Source organism: Lactuca saligna, chromosome 2 (assembly GCF_052625555.1).
Source record: "Lactuca saligna cultivar CGN05327 chromosome 2, ASM5262555v1, whole genome shotgun sequence".
Classification (NCBI taxonomy): Eukaryota; Viridiplantae; Streptophyta; class Magnoliopsida; order Asterales; family Asteraceae; genus Lactuca; species Lactuca saligna.
The window spans coordinates 50826400-50840830 of NC_136418.1; the positions used below are offsets into that span (position 1 = coordinate 50826400).

Here is a 14431-nt window from a genome sequence, read left to right on the forward strand (position 1 = left end):
AACTAAGCACGATAGACATCATACTTTAATCTCTTCCTCTACTGTTGTTATTTGCTTTGGTTGTATTGTAATGGCATTGCCACATCATTGCCATATGGCCGACTTGGTGCCACCCTAGAACCAGAGGTGCATGTGGCCTAAAAGGTCTGGTCTGGTCAAAAAGATTTTTCAAACTAAAAAACTAAGACTGGAATTAACATATTGATTGGTTGATTTCTTAAAGAAATTTTCCTGTTTAAAAACTCATCATGAATGCTTTAGATACCAATACTATTTAGAATTAATTTCTGTTATATCTTATGCGACTAGATGACTCTTGCAAACAAATATGAAGTCATTAACGTAAAAGCCACCATGGACATTTTAAGGATGTATTGAGGCGTGTGTCTGCAGCTAGTTATATGCGCTATACCCTTTTGTTAAAAGAACAAAGAGATCTTGTTATTCGATACTAATTCAAGCATATTATAAACAAATATAATTGAACATATAGGATGTCCCTTTGTCCTCCTCAATCTTGTATTATGAAACAATTTTGTTGTGTATTATCGACATATGCATGTGGCGTTCCTTGGGACATGAATGATGGATTAGCGAACGAGATTTATTTGACATGGCAGATTAGTTAGGCAGCTCTAGAAGGATTGCTGCGGCGCCTACTGAGGAAGAAGGAGCGTCGTGAGTTTGGAAGTAAATCCTTGGGTTTCTCTCTCTCCAATATCTCTTAATTTAAACTAAGGGCATAATTGTCAACTAACTATAAAATTCCTGTGGATTGGATAACAAAATATGTCCTCATTTATTTTTTCCTTCCTTTTTCTCAGATATTCTTTTAGTTATCCATAGAGAATTTAATGGCTAGAAAGAGAAACAATAATTCTTATATGGATAACCTTTATTCTTAACCATACATATAGGATTGCCCTGATTTCTGTGACTTTATATTTCACGCTCTCTCATCTCTCTCTCTCTCTCTCTCTCTCTCTCTCTCAAACACACATACACACCATTGAAAATTTGAAAATGGCCGACGCTTTAGTTACTGTTGCTGCCGAGGCGATCCTGAAAAAGGTAGCATCCATAGCTGCCAACGAAATCGCCCTTGCTTGGGGTTACAAAGAGAAGTTGTACACACTTGAAGGGACCTTGAAAATGATTCGTGCCAAGTTACAGGATGCCGAGAATCAGAAACGTCAAAAACATAGTGTGATGGAGTGGCTGAAACAGCTAAAAGATGTGGTTGCTGAAGCTGATGATGTAGTCGATGAGGTTCACTACGAAATGTTGAGGCGTGAGGTAAAGAAGCGAGATCGGGTGGCAATAAAGGTACCCTCTCTCCCAAGCTTGAAAAAGCTTTTCTTTCGTAGTGAAATGGGTCATAAAATCAAAAGCATTAACGAAAAGTTGTCTCAAATCAATAAACAAGCAAACGAGTTGGGACTACAAAATGAACAGCCTGGCCCAGTTGTTGAATATCGTCCCTACCCGGAGACAGATCCAAATTTAGGCGAATTCAAAGTTGCTGGGAGGGGGGATGATGAAGAACGGATCATACACCTATTAACCGAGTCAAGAAAAGAAGAAAAGCTTACGATTGTTCCCATTGTTGGAATGGGCGGGATGGGGAAGACCACTCTGGCGAAGTCCGTATACAATAATCAAAAAATCCAGCAACATTTTGATGTGAAAGCTTGGTTGTGTGTGTCTGTTAAGGTTGACATCAAGACACTTCTGGCAAAGATCTATGAATCTCTTGCACGAGAGAAACCTAAGTCGGATACTATGGCCAATTTAGTTCAAGATCTTGAAGAGAAGTTGGGATCAAAAAGATATTTTCTAGTCCTGGATGATGTTTGGGACGAAGAGAGATTATATTGGGAAGATTTTAGGAGAGTTATGATAAATGTGAAGTCACAAATTGGAAGTAGCATTCTTGTCACTACCAGGAAACTTGACATCGGAACGAAGGCTATGTCCATGGATTCATGTTCTTTAAAAGGTCTTTCTGATGATGATTGTTGGAACATCTTTAAAGAGAGGGCCTTTCTAGTAGGACAATCACCACAACCTGAATTGGAGGAGATAGGGCGTGATATTGTCAAAAAGTGTTGTGGTTTGCCTTTGCTATTAAATGTAATAGGAGGAATGTTGCAAAATTACAGTGACACTGAGAAGTGGTTAGCCATCAAAAATAGCAAAGTTTGGGATTTAGAAGATGAAAGGGAGAGAGTTCAAAAGAGTTTGGAACTGAGCTTTGATAACCTCCCCAATTCTATGGCCAAGCAATGCTTTGCATATTGTTCCATCTTTAAGAAAGATAAGGTCATGAAAAGGGAAAGACTGGTTCAACTTTGGATGGCTTTAGGGTTGGTTCAAGCGGATGAGGAAAGAAACAAGGAGATGGAGGATGTGGGGAATGATATTTTTCAAATTTTGGTCAACAATTCGTTGTTCGAAGATGTTGAAAGGGATGAGTATGGTCACATCACTCATTGTAGCATGCATGATCTGGTGCATGATCTTTCATTATCACTTTCAAAACATGAAAGCTTATGTTTGGTGGATGCGACAAATGATAGACATTGCATGTATCCCTCAGGTTAAACATCTTGCTTTTTACCAAGAAGAGAACGAGGATGATGAATTGAAAGCCAAGGTTTCTATGTTCATCGAAAGGAATACAATGGCTAGAACTTTGCATACATTCTTCATCAAAGGTGAAGTTGAGGAGAAGTTTTCATTTCAACGATTAAAGTGCATACGCATCCTAAAACTCAATGGAGGTAGTATTGAAAAGTTAGACGATTCAATTGGAGGGTTGGTGCATCTAAGGTATCTTGATTTGTCATATACAGAGATCCATGTTCTTCCTGAATCGATTGGTAAATTATACCACTTGCAAACTCTGAAGTTGCAAGGTTTCCGTCATCTCAAGAAGCTTCCAAAAGCCATGAGAAATTTGATAAGCCTGCGGTATTTCATGTGTGATGAAGATATTCCCACCTATGTCCTGGGACAGTTGATTTATCTTCGAAAATTGTCTTCCGTCAAAGTGGTTGGAAGGAAGGGACAAGGTATTGAAGAGCTACGCCATTTGAATAACCTTACTGGAAGCCTCTGTATTTCCAATTTAGAAAATGTTAGGAGCAAAGAGGACGCTGTCAAGGCAGATTTATCTAGAAAGAAAAACTTATACAATATTGAATTCAGTTGGAGTGAGGAGTATCAAGGCTCCAACAGAGTTGACAAGGATGTATTGGAAGGCTTGCAACCCCCTAGAGATGTGAAAAAGTTGACATTTAGCAATTTTTCAGGTGATAATTTTGCAGAATGGGTAATGAAGATGGCAATCGATATCGAAGGGAAATGGACGCCCCTTGACAAGCTCGTGTCAATCAGATTATATGACTGTAGGAGCTGCCTCTCTCTTCCGACACTTGAGCACCTACCACATCTTCGACATCTTTGGTTGCAGAATATGGACAGCTTGACATGCTTAAGGAGTTCCGATGTTACTAGATCAACGAAGGCGCCTTTGTCTCCTTCCTTGAGATTGCTCCAACTATTTTCTATGAAAAGACTGGAAAAGTGGATAGAGGGAGCACCCAACAGCTCAAAAATGGTATCGCCTGTCCTCGAGAAGTTGTTCATTATTAATTGCCCAAAGATTATTCTCTTAGATGAATGCCATCCCCATCCTCTTGTTTCCTTAAGCATATCTGAGTGCACAGGTCTGGAGTACATTAAGAGCATACAAGGCCTTACATCTCTTGAAAATTTACATATCCAGAGCTGCCCTAGTCTTTTAGGAATACCCAATTTTCCCAACGAGTGTCATTCTTTGAAGACTTTGTCTATTAGCCATTGCAACAACCTGACTTCCTTGCCTCATGAAATGTTTTACTGTTTTGCCTTCTTAAATAAGTTGGAACTTGGTCCGTTCTCAAACGAGCTCGATTCTTTCCTAAGTCTCCAAGGCATTGAGAAGTTAAGGTACCACCTTCGCTCGTTAACATTGTATGGTGTGGATAAGTGGGAGTCGATACCTGAAGAAATACAACACCTCACCTCACTGTCTTGGTTACAAATAGATGGATTCGGAATGCGAGAACTGCCTATGTGGTTAGCCAGCATGTCATCTATCCGACAGTTGATGTTCAATGAATGCAAGGGGCTAAATAAAGAAACAGTTAGACGGGGAGCACCACAGGAAGCAACTGTTGTCAGATTAAATGCTGAAAAGTGTTGATTAATTAGTTATATGAGTGTGTTGTGTGTATATATAGATATATCATTCCTCCTCTTGGTTCTTGCTTAATAATAAACTTTCTCCTCCCTTGTGATCCAAATTGTGCCCAAACATTTGTCTTGTTCAAGTATAAGAGACAAGTATAAAATATGGGTAAAAGTCCCAACATCTTACAAAATTTGATACTTACACTTTATACTTAATTTCCCAAAAATTTTCTCACTTAAAACATACAGCTACCATTGACTTGTAATCGCAATTGATAGGCCAATTTTGCAACTTTTAGCTATGCTTAGTTAAACCATGTAAAGGGTAATGTTGGCAAGGGCTGTGGCATATTCTTGAGCCCTGCTTAGATAGCCCTGTGGAGATTCATCGCCTTTCATGGCAATTTTAAGAAGTTGGGTTTTTAGTGTGTATTCACGAGAGGTGGTATTTGGTGAGTATGCCCGTTCAAGGGCTAGCCACAGTTCTCTAGAGGTTGCTCCTTGGACATGTTGAAACGAAGCTTCAGAGATGGTGGATATGATAATCATCCGGACATGTGCATCATTGGCTATCCACCGGGGATAACTAGGGTTATCCGTGATTGCGTCCCCAGTTCCCACTTTCTGTGCTGGACAGGGTATCGTGCCATCTACATAACCAAATAAATTGTTGGTGATGAGAAAGGGTTCAATCATTGCTTTCCAGAACCCATAGTTGGTGGGAGAGAGAGTGAAAGCAAATTTATGGGAGTTATGTGATGTCTTTTCTGCAGTAGAAGGCAGTAATAGTAGCCATGTGAATTTGAGTTGATCACCAGTGATTGGAGTTGAGCACAGGATGAAGCCGTAAGAGGCTTTTCTGCAGTTAGGGTTTAGAGCCGTAAGGTAGGGTTTACTTGGCTCTGATACCAAGTTAAACCATGTAAAGGGTAATGAATTGCGTATTATGAAGCGTAGATTACAATCTTATATATATATTAGATAGTTACATTTAGATACCCTCTAAAAATAACACTATTAATAAACTATCTGAACATATGTCTAACATGCTTAATATTCTCTCATAATTCATCATTTATCTAATGCATTGCATGATGGTTCTCGTCCATTGCAACTGATTTGTACTATATAATTTGCTGTACTTACCCTGTCATGCAATCTTAACAATGATTAAATGTCCATTTTATTCGTGTTGTTAACTTGGAAAGGTTTCTGCAAGTTGGTTAACGTAGGTTTTAATTTTAGTAGTTGTATTGGTCATAAAGCTATAGTTCAAGGACAGGCAGTTAATCTAAAGAACTTGAGGGCTACAGAATAAAGTACAGAAGGGGCTGATCCTATCAAGTGCTAAAAGTTGGAGGTGGCTGAGGATAAGAGAAGTTATTATTAAAAGTTGTTCCTATATCAATCGAGAATCATATTCTTTGCGTTTAGATGGAACCAAGTGAATCCAACTGATCTCTGTTTTCAAGACATGAATCCAAATAATACAAATTAAATTCAAATCCAATCTGAACCGACCAAATTATAATTCGACTGGATCGGTTTTTACAATTTGGTTTTCAAGAGGCATGAAATATACTTTCAATCAATAAAAACTCCATATCATTTTAATAACAAGAAACAAATTGTGTTTGGCTAAAATCAAATCCAGATGATCCATGTTTTACTACTATAAAATGAAATCTACACAAGTGGTTCATCATGCAAGCAAAAACACTCAGATTCCAAAACATATATATACAAAAAAAACCACTACAAACAACAACCAACAAGAAAAAAAAAATCTAGATGTGGTGATCCATACCAACACCAAGAATCAACTGTGCAAGATGAGTCAAATATGGTTCTGCCTGTGCCCTGCTGCTCAATATTGGTCTTAAACTCTCCAGCTCACTACTGAACTCCCTCTCAAATTTTCTGCCAAAAATCACTCCACTCCATCACATACATACATACATACATACATACATACATACATACATACATACACACACACACAACACACACAACACACACACACATACATACATACATACGTACATACATACATATATGCATACATACATAGAAAGAAATATGGGGGTATAGTTTTAAGATCTTACAAGACACATTCCATGACTGTAGACTCATCTGTGGGTGAATTTGGTTTTTTGGAAGACTTTCTTAGCTTCAAAACCGTTACATTTTCCAATGAAGATGAATGTGAATCATCAATGGAACTGTTTGAATGGGGAGCTTCAATGGAGCTCATTAGCCACTGAGTTGCAGAAGCATACTGAAGGCATACAAGTTTCAGTTTCTCGAATTTCTGCATTCATCCCAAAAAAACTTATTATTATTTGAACACAAACCCTTGTATATTATATGACTTTCTTTTTTAACTAATGGAGACATGACTTTGGGCCTCATTAAGTCATGTATGGGTAAAGTGATTGCACAGATAATGATGTCTGTCTTACCAAATGACCATTTTACCCTTACATTCTGAAAAAAATCAGAATATTCATCAATTTCTAACATGAGAGAGTACTCACCTCATTAAGTCAAAAAGAAACAGCCCCTTCATGTGGTAACTTACATATCAATGTTTCTTTTTAACCTAACTTTTCACCAATTTGACTTCATTTACTTTTACTTCCATTTCCCTAAGTGTGTCATCATTTTATCAAATATTTTTTAAACATTAGTTATCCAGACAGCACTTTATACAGAAATAATTCTTAATGAAAATCATATTAAATTTGCATGCTATTCTATTCCTCTATTTTTCCATATTGTATTTCGTAAAATTAGATGTGCAAATTTGAGAGCATTATGAATAGGGAATGATGAAAACCTTGAGGAGGATTGGAGAAAGAAGTGAACAATCCTTGAGACACTTCTCCATGAAAAAGTCATGATATTGAATTACCTATTTTTCATACAAAGATTACAACCACACTCAGGGAAAAAAATTAACAACTTACTTTCATTTATTTGTGAAATATAGCAATCTACTTTTATATTTTTCTTTTACAGCATTGTAGTACAATTTTCTTCTTCTTATTAGAACATTTTACTTTGAAAAATCAACCCAACTAAAGAAGTAAATATTGCTTTGTATTTGTATGACATTACTAACTGGGTAGATTTTTCAAAGCACAACATTTTAATACAAAAAAAAAAAATCAACATATACCTCATCTATGCTCTTTGCATTCTCAAGCTTATTATGCATAACATGCCAATTTGGTTCAAGAACCTAAAACAAGATAAAAGAATACGTTATTCAATTATAATAATATAATATCACCTCCACCTTTGTTGGTTGACAAAAGAATTAAAGAGAGATAAATAACCACATTAACATTGGATTAACAAATAAATAGGAAAGAGAAATATATTTATATTTCTTCACCCATAATAACAACATACTCATAGCATGAAACTTGTAGAATGTACTTTACTTTTTACATAACATAATTACTTTTATACTGATCATAACTAATAGCAATAACATAAATTTTGTAAGCATCTTACATACAAATTACAGGTTATATATTGTTATTATTGGTAAGGAAATGTAAGCACATTGTTATTTTATAAACTTAAGAACATGGTTTTACTTTTACCTCAAAGGTTAGATAATGTAGAAGGCTATTTATAAATTTAAGCATATTCCTGCATAGTATTGATGATGTAGAGATTGCAGTTCCATGCATATCACGTGCACGTGCACCCTACAGCAACAACAAAAGTATAATTACAAATAATATAAAGAGTAAAATTACAAAAGGATATTTTTATTTTTTAATAAATATTTATATGAGGGATATTTAGTCTCATACTTGATGTAGTTGCCAGGCTGCACAAAGCGGTCTGTGAACATGTTTGCAATGAAACAGAAATCGAAAAATTAATTGATATTTTGTCAGAGCTTTTCTTGATATCACAAGAGATAATGGCCATTGAACCTGTAATAAAAATAACAACTTACTTTCATTTAATTGATAATTAGATAACTAGATAACTGAAATTAGGTTGCTATTTCTTGCAATTAATGAAAGAAAATGTTAAAAAAAGGTGTGAATGTTGATGATGATAATTACCTTGTAATTAACAGAGAAGGTTTCCATACCAGTGATCAAGGGCTCTTCTTCTACAGCCTCTGAAACTGACTCACCACCACCACCACCACCACCTGTTTGAAGATCTTTCAGAATGCTCAGTCTCTTTAACAAAGAACCTGTGTCCTGAAAAAGGCATATAATAAATTAATAAGTTATTAATTAATTAATTATTTCTGAAAGTGGAATGTTGTGATAGGAATAAATGAAACTGACCACAGAACATATGACATCTTCATGCAAAGGATCTGCTGCTGCTGCTGTCAAACACAGTGCAAGGTCCAACAGAGACGGAAAATTAAACTCAAATAAATTATAAAGTTAATTTGCAAAAAAAAAATAGCATTGTACGTTCATTTTCATTTATTTGTGTATTATATTTATAGCATCAAACTCTTTATTTTTCCATAAATCATCTGTTTACAAATGTCATTTATTTTCTTAGATATAAGTTAATGGGTAAAAAGAGAGTGAGAAACGATAATTCTTATATATGGATAACTTTTATCCCTAACTATGCATATGGATTATACAAATAAGGGAAATTACAGAAATGCCATTATATTTTGGGCAATTTTGCAGTTTAACTAACCATTTCTACTTTATTTTTTTTCCAATAAAAAAAACCATTAAAGTTTCAGACATATTTCCAATTTAACCATTTTGACCTGATATAATAGGTCAAAAATGGTTAATTTGGAGAATTAGAACGGTTAATTTGGAAAAAATGTCTTAACTATTATTCTTTAATTGGAAAGAATAAAGTATCAGTGGTGTATTCACAATAATTGCCCAAAATATACTCTGGTTTTTTTTAGTCAGATAATATGAGTTAAATGGAAAAAGACCTGAAGCTTCTCAACAGAGATCTCATTTGGTGTTTTATCAAGTTCATCACGTGCAATATCCATAAAATGAACCAAGAAATCACCCTGTATTTCTAACTCAATCAAATCAATTATCAAATTTAATTATTAATTACAATTCAAAAACTTTTAGAGAAAGCATGAATCAAAATTTAACCTGATCCAGAAGAAGATAATGCTTAATAGAACACAGCTTTCCAATCAGGTCATACTGTCAACATTCAGAATAATAACAGGTCACTAAATATTCTTAAAAGAACTAAAACATGCACCCATCAGGAAAAAAAACAAAAAAAAAAGTTTAAAGAAATGAAAATAACCCCACCTTGTCCTTCATGAGATTTAGTAATTCGCCACTTGCAAAATCATAAGCAGATTTAATGCATTCAAGATAGTGATCATTCGACCCAAAGTTCATCAATTTTGAATTCTCCAATGCAGGCACCTATAAAGTACATATAAAAGCCTCAAATACCAACAATAATATGGTTAATTTACGTTTTTCATCCCAGTGGTTTGTTGAATTTTACAAATATGGTCCACTAGTTTGATTTTATAAACTCTGTCCCTAAAGCATGACAAAACAACGTTTTAAGGACCAAAAGGTTAAAAACCAAACTATTGGACCATACTTGTAAGAAACAACAAACCAAGGGATGAAAAATGTAATTAATTGAAAGATACAGAAAAAAGAAACAAGACCTGAACAGTGTGGCCGCATTCCCTCATGACATTCAAAGATTTCCCTGTTGTTAAAATGGTTTCAGCTGAATTTGCAAGGAAAGAAGGAATATCATCTTTCAGACTGTATCTTTGTCTCCAATACATAGCATCATAATCTTCGGTCAGACTCTCCTATAGCACCAGGGGTAAAATCGTACTGTTTAGCATGTTTGTACTTTTTGGAAAAATTTGTAGGAGGGGTAAAAATAAATAATACTTTTTGGAGAGATTTGTTTTCAGCAATGAAGAACTCATCATGAGGATCATCAATAACTCCTTCATACACCCACCTGCATATATGCAAATATATATGGACAATATTGAGTATGTTATGTGAAAATTGCAGAAAATAGCAACATACTTTCTATATTGGTAAGGGGGTAAAATAGTACTTTGTGGAGTATATTATTGGGCATTGTGACTTTATATATACCTTTCAAGTATGCCAAGATAAGCAGAATTTGCAGATTCTATCATCTTCTCAAGCAATGATCTCACCAAATAGTTACCAGCCATTATCTTGGCCTGTTTAAATTTAAAATATATAAATAAATAAACAGCATATAACATATTTTAGTTTATTTTATTGACATACTTACCTGACTTTGTAAAAGGTTAAGAACTGCAGAACCCACAAAATTACTTGCTGATGCCTTTCTTTTACTGTTGATAATGCTTGCATTGATCCCATCATTGGCCGTAAATATATTAAAAGGCAATTAATATTAATCTTGAAACCAAAAAAGAAGAAACTCATCATAGTTTGTAAATATATAAACAAACAAAATTAAGTTTATAAGAAACGAAATTACCTGACAATAGAACCATAATCCTTGTATTGAGAGTCTTCCTAGTCGAAACTGATGTTCAAGCTGTGCCACCATGGCTTGATAATCCTGAGAAAAATATAATTATTTATTACATAGCAAAATAGCAAATTCATGGAACCTTGACACTAAAATGTGTTATTTTGTTATATTTATCTTACATAGTCAATGATTCCTATTGATTATCATGACTTGTTATTGTATTAGTAAATTTATCACTCACTGTAGTTTCCAGAACTTAGAATTTGCAAAGTTGCATTACTGTCGATATCAAACATCTAAGAATCTATATCATTATTTATAATTATATGCAGTAAAAACTATCATATAATAGGTAGCAATAGCATTGAACATAAATAGCTTACCAAAAGGTGTGTTTAATTACCTTGTAATTAACAGAAAAGGTTTCCATACCAGTGATCAAGGACTCTTCTACAACATCGGGCTCTGAAACTGTCTCACCACCTGTTTGAAGATTTTTGAGAATGCTCAATTTTTTTAACAAAGAACTATTAGCCGATTATATTTTAGAATCTTATATATTTCAATGTTGTATTGCTGTCAATATTTTCTGATATTATTTCCTATTATACCCCCTCTATATTTGGGGATCCGTTTGTAATTATCCCTATATAAATAGGGCATTGTTAATCAATTCCATCGACAGATTCAGATCCTATATTCGCTGTTTTGGTATCAGAGCCATAAACCCTAAACTCGGCGGCTACCCTTTCATCCAAAGCTATGGCTTTGTCTAATCTGTTTCACTGTTATCCATCAAAAGCCCTTCTCTGTCATTGTCATGGGCAAAGATGATGCTAATTCGAGTGAAGTAACTGTTATTGACTGCCTAGAGACGTTTAGTCTGGTCGTGAAACCGGATACTATACGAATCGTTCTCAGTCTCGCAGGCATGGCCGATACATCAGTTAGACGTCAAAAACGTATTCCTCCATGGCGATCTCCATCAGACTGTATCCCATGTTTGTTATTTACGAAAATCTTTGTATGGGCTTAAGCAAGCCCCGTGTGCATGGTATACTTGTTTTGCTTCATTTATCACATTTCGGGGTTTCAGAAGTAGTATTTGTGATTCATCGTGCTTACTTATTACTATATGTCGATGATATAATATTGACTGCTTCTGACCCTGCTGTTCTCCACAGTATTATCACTTCGTTGTCTCAGGAATTTGCTATGACTGATATCGGTCCACTTCACCATTTTCTGGGTATTACGACTACTCGCGATGAACATGGTCTTTTTCTGTCACAAGCCTCTTAAACTCGTGATATCCTTCAACGAGCTGCTATGGACTCTTGTAAACCATGCGCTACACCAGTGGATACGTCCACCAAACCTGGTGCTACTGATTGTGAAACTTTTGCTGATGGAACTCTCTACCGCACTCTTGTCAGTGCCCTCCAGTGACTTTTACTCGACCAGACATTGCATATGCTGTTCAACAAGTTTGCCTCTTCATGCATGCCCTACGTGAGCCACATTTTCAGTTCATGAAGAAGATTTTTCGTTATATATAGGGTACGATTTACTATGGTCTATAGATAGTTGCATCTTCGTCCAACACGCTAACTGCCTACTCCGATGTTGATTGGGGCGGATGTCCCGACTCGCGACGATCTACTTCTGGATACTGCGTTTTTCTTGGCAATAATCTTGTTTCCTGGTCTTCAAAGCGCCAGCCCACTATCTCTCATCCAGTGTCGAGGCCGAATATCGTGGTGTTGCTAATGCAGTGTATGAGACCACTTGGTTACAAAATCTCCTTATCGAGCTTTGTGTTCCCCTTCACAAGGCAACGGTCGTTTATTGCGATAATACATCTGTTGTCTACCTGGCTCAGAATCCAATCCAACACCAACACACCAAACATATGGAGATAGACATACACTTTGTGCGAGAAAAGGTTCGTCTTGGCCATGTTCTGGTTCTTCACATTCCTGCCTCCTTGCAGTATGCAGGCATCTTCACAAAAGGGCTACCTCGTTTCTTATATCAGCAGTTTCGATCCAGTTTGAGCGTTTGTCCTTCTCTGGCTCAAACTGCAAGGGAATATTAGCCGATTATATTTTAGAATCTTATATATTTCAATGTCGTATTGTTGTCAATATTTTCTGATATTATTTCCTATTATACCCCCTCTATATTTGGGGATCCGTTTGTAATTATCCCTATATAAATAGGGCATTGTTAATCACTTCCATCGACATATTCAGATCCTATATTTGCTGTTAAGAACATGTGTCCTAAAAAATGAATATCATATAATGTCCAATTATAAAATATTAATTATTCTCATAGTATAATGTTGTAAAAGGAAATGAAAGTATATAACTGTCACGAACCACAGAACATGCGGCATCTTCATGCAAAGGATCTATTGCAGATACTATTGAACGCAGTGCAAGGTCCAACAGAGACGGAAAATTAAACTCAAAAAAAAAAAATGTAAATTTGCAAAAAAAAAAAAATGTAGTGTACTTTTATTTATTTGTGTATTATAATTTTTGCGTCAAACCCTTTATGCAGAAAAAAAAGTCAGGAAATTGTGTATTTTCCCATAGGCATATATTTGTTTACAAATATGTCCTTATTTATTTTTTTCTTCCATTTTCTAAGATATTCTTTTAGCATTAGTTATCTACACATAAATTAAGGGGTAGAAAGAGAAACAATAATTGTTATATATGGGTAACTTTTATTTATAAGTATACACATGGATTGCCATGATTAGCCATCAATATGATTTGTTTTCTACGGAACATATAATTACAAAAGGTGTTGTTTTATGCACCCATTATTTTTGAAATTCCTACCCCCCCCCCCCCCTCTTGTTTTTTAGTTATCTTTAACCTATTTTTTTTATTGTCTTTTATTATTATTATTTAATTAAATTTATAATAATTATAGTAATTTAATAAAAGAAAATTTATTTTCTTCAATTTGATTCTACATACCCCTTTTTTTTATTGTCCTTTTTTATTCATCCACGCACACAGGAGTACTTCAACGTTTGAGTTATTGCCTACTTTTAATATATGTATAATAAATATTAAATAATTTTAATTAGTCTGGTCAAAATTAAATTGATTACAAACTTATGGTAACAAATCTAATTATAATTAATTTGATTTGATATTTCTTTAACTTTATCTTTAATAATAAAGAAATTGATTTGATGTTTGATGTTTTGTTTTCTTCTATTATTATGTATAATATAATATATAACATCTCAAAAATCACAACCAATTTGAACTTTTCAAATCAACTCATTTACTAATAAAAGTGTTTACAAAATCATTGTTTTAAAAATATTATTTAAAACAGAGTCTCCCAAGATCAACAATATAAAATTAGGATGTGTACGATCACACCTTCGCCTTCCCACGATCCTCGGAAGTACCTGAAACCATAACCAAAAACTGTAAGCCAACACTTAGTGAGTTTCCCCCAAAGTACCACCTCACAATACACATATCATATACAAACAAGCATGTTGGGTCCAATCAGTCATCGGACTGGAATATGCACGAATCTACAGCCATCGGGCTGGATAACCCCTGCCCCAATCAGTCATCAAACTGGAATGCCAATATACAACGGGTCCAATCAGTCATCGAACTGGACTACCCTCGAGCCCTCAGTACGA

The 14431-nt window shown here is 35.0% G+C and overlaps 2 pseudogenes across 1 annotated transcript; one reads left to right on the top strand and one right to left on the bottom strand.

Moving 5' to 3' along the window:
- Positions 1-953: 953 nt before the first annotated feature.
- LOC145030941 (putative disease resistance protein RGA3) lies at positions 954-4349 on the top strand (annotated as a pseudogene).
- A 2127-nt stretch (positions 4350-6476) lies between these two features.
- On the bottom strand, positions 6477-11406 carry LOC145029714 (gamma-tubulin complex component 2-like; annotated as a pseudogene). Its single transcript, XR_013676572.1, has 19 exons — positions 11355-11406; positions 11147-11226; positions 10985-11039; positions 10923-10936; positions 10747-10830; positions 10534-10664; positions 10368-10459; positions 10152-10224; positions 9914-10066; positions 9537-9656; positions 9369-9422; positions 9194-9277; positions 8328-8648; positions 8067-8192; positions 7851-7958; positions 7418-7480; positions 7076-7150; positions 6699-6723; positions 6477-6547 (listed from the first exon to the last, which is right to left on the bottom strand). The product of XR_013676572.1 is annotated as a gamma-tubulin complex component 2-like (transcript).
- Between the last annotated feature and the right edge of the window lie 3025 nt (positions 11407-14431).